The sequence below is a fragment of the Bufo gargarizans genome, chromosome 1 (genome assembly GCF_014858855.1).
Source record: "Bufo gargarizans isolate SCDJY-AF-19 chromosome 1, ASM1485885v1, whole genome shotgun sequence".
In the NCBI taxonomy this organism is placed as follows: Eukaryota; Metazoa; Chordata; class Amphibia; order Anura; family Bufonidae; genus Bufo; species Bufo gargarizans.
Genome location: NC_058080.1, coordinates 176,049,584 through 176,053,176, shown reverse-complemented (window position 1 = coordinate 176,053,176; position 3,593 = coordinate 176,049,584).

The following is a 3,593-nucleotide window of genomic DNA, read 5'->3' as shown; positions in this document are numbered from 1 at the left end:
TTTTACAAAATTTTTGCAAAAAAATTACATTTTTCACTTTCAGTTGCAATTTTTTTTTTTAAATCGACATCTATATATACATTTTTCACTATAGAGGTATGTGGGAGCTTGGCACCTCTCAGACCGTGTTCACACACCATAGGTAGTCTAGTGGTAGCACCCATGTCACACTGAGATACCGTGACGGTGCTGCAAAAGGGCTCCGTTGTGTTCCTGACAGGAATACATTGGCTTAAGTCTCAGTTTTTAACATCAGCTTGAGGGATTAGCCAGTGTTGTCAGTTGCAAATCATTGTGGTGCACCTTTTGCAGTGATTTATATACACAATCAGAAATTACAGTATATTGATACATTATGACTGATATGCTACAGATGCTCATCTTAAATGTGTACTTTGAATTATAGTGCGAAACTTGTGGATCTGTGAAAAAATAAGTTACTTAAAGAGCTAGTCATTTTTAACACCATCCAAACGACAAAGAATCTGAATGTCTTTTGGATGCTTAGGTTTTGGGGAATAAAGTTACTCCTTTTAGAAACCACCAGGCTCATGTAGGGAGTTTAATAGGCCAGGCACTATTCCTTGGGAAAAATTAAATGTTTGGGCCAAGGAAGATCTGTCAGCATGATAAACTCTATTAACTCATACTTATTTGTAGGGTTGATCATTTTGACTAAAACAATACTTTTCTTATGAGGAACAGCTGCAGAGATATCTGTGTTTTTATTTAGGCCCCTTTTACACGGGCGAGTTTTCCGCGCAGGTGCAATGCGTGAGGTGAACACATTGCACTCGCACTGAATCCGGACCTATTCATTTCTATGGGGCTGTGCACATGAGCGGTCATTTTCACGCATCACTTGTGCGTTGCTCTATATTGTGCGTTTTCCATGCAACGCAGGCCCCATTGAAGTAAATGGGGCTGCGTGAAAATTGCAAGCATCCGCAAGCAAGTGCGGATGTGGTGCGATTTTCACGCATGGTTGCTAGGATGAAAGTCTATTCACTGTATTATTTTCCCTTATAACATGGTTATAAGGGAAAATAATGGCATTCTTTTAATACAGAATGCTTAGTAGAAGGTCAATTGAGGGTTAAAAAATAAAAAATATTAACTCACCTCCTCCTCTTGATCGCGTAGTTGCCGATCTCTTATTACTTCTTTAATCATGAGCTGCCGGCTAAAGGACCTGTGGTGACATCACATCATATGGTCCAATCACATGGTCCATCACCGTGGTGATGGACCATGTGATTGGACCATGTGATGAGCTTAGTGACGTCACCACAGGTCCTTTGACAGGTCCTGAAGAAAGAACAGGAGATCGGCAGCTACGCGATCAATAGGATTGACCTTGTACTAAGCATTCTGTATTAAAGAATGCTATTATTTTCCCTTATAACATGTTATAAGAGAAAATAATTACATCTACACAACACCGAACCCAAACCTGAACTTCAGTGAAGAAGTTCGGATCTGGGTACCACATTCAGTTTTTTATCACGAGCGTGCAAAACGCATTGCACCCGCGCGATAAAAACTGAACGCAATCGCAGTCAAAACTGACTGCAATTGTGTACCTACTCACGCGGGTTTGCCGCAATGCACCCGGGATGCATCCGGACCTAATCCGGACACGCTCGTCTGCAAGGGGCCTTATATGCAAATGAGCATGTTAGAGCACCTGAGGACAGGCCAGAGCCCTTGGAGCACTGGTTTTGTAACACCTTTCTTTTGTCTTTCTGAACAGCCTGCTGGACTGTTCTGCAGCTTGTGTGAAAGAGGTCTTACTGGGTAGCTGCCCAATAGGTGGCAGTAGAGAGCTTATGTTTGTCCTGTATAAAATCTTATTTACATTCCATTTTTGTACTTATTGATGAGGTAGATTGATTTGGCTAACTTCAAAACTACAAACTAGACAAAACGGGGGCTTAAGAGGGTGCTGCATGGCAAACTGTTTCAAAGAACACCAAAGAGATTAGCCATGTACAACTGCCTAAAGTCCTGCACTTAATGCAGAGTATCAGTTGTGCCATGTGTGTTACTTGAGTATTGCAATGTCTTTGTTGTACAGCATGTTTTAGAAATTACTTTGAAGGGAAATGTAGTTTTCTTTTTGTTTCGGTTATGTCTCTTTTGTTAAGTAAGGCTGAGTTCACACGAGCGTGTCCGGATAAGGTGATGGATCATGTGATTGGACCATGTGATATGACGTCACCACAGGTCCTTTAGCCGGCAGCTCATGATTAAAGAAGTAAGAAGAGACCGGCAGCTACGTGATCAAGAGGAGAAGGTAAGTTAATTATATATTTTTTTTTTTACCCTCAATTGACCACCTACTAAGCATTCTGTATTAAAGAATGCTATTATTTTTCCTTATAACCATGGTTGATCATTTTCTTGTGCAAACATGTTATAAGGGAAAATAATACAGTGAATAGACTGTCATCTTAGCAACCATGCGTGAAAATCGCACCGCATCCGCACTTGATTGCGGATGCTTGCGATTTTCACTCAGCCCCATTCACTTCAATAGGGCCTCCGTTGCGTGATAAACGCACAATATAGAGCATGCTGTGATTTTCACACAACGCATAAGTGATGCGTGAAAATCACAGCTTATGTGCACAGCCCCATAGAAATTAATGGGTACAGATTCAGTGCGGGTGCAACGCGTTCACCTCCCGCATTGCACCCACGCGGAAATCTCGCCCGTGTGAACTCAGTCTAAGTTTTGTTTCTTTGTTGTAAGATTGTAGATGCATGAAAACTACTCCCAACCTAGCATATGTGTACTGTTAAATGTGGAATTTTACAATGGCTGGCACAGCTATGCTAAGTAAATAGGTGAGGTGCTGCAGTAACCAGGCACGGCCACTACATAGCGGACGGGGCGGTATTAGTTCTTGTGCTTGGTTCCAGCACGGGAGCTTGGTGAAATAGTTGATCGGTCTACACCTCTCTGATACTGATGATCTAAATTAAGGATGGGTAATCAATTAGTACGCCCTTGTTAAGATTTATCTGACATCTACAGGTGGTTCTGGTGATTCCGATCCCCGTGACTATGCCTAGGCGTAAAAAAATCTGTAAATTCTTTCAGGATGTCTGTAGCGCCAAGGCTGTCACCAATTTTATATGCTTTTTTAAAGGGCATTTGTCAGCAGAATTGTACGAGTACTTATGATCTCTCTGCAACAGCTGTGCCCTCTCCACTTTGATTGACAGGGCCAGGCATGACGATGTTTTCACTGCTTGATCCTGTCAAAGTGGAGAGGGTGCAGCAGTTGCAGAGAGAGCAGAGCCTCTAGGTGTAATGACAACACCCCCGTTGCACCTAGAGGCTCATTTGCATATACGAAAACATTATTTTTCTCAGCCATGCGGGCACATATGAACATGAGGCCAACACAGATGCCTTCAGCTGCCAAGCGGTACAAATAGGTACAAATCTGCTGACAGGTGCCCTCTAATACTGGTTTGGCAATGCTCCATGGGGGGAGGAGATTACGTTAATGTATTTCCATTCATTTATTAGGTTTTCTATGTGGGGGTGATTAAATCACCAACCAAATTCAAAAATAATAGAT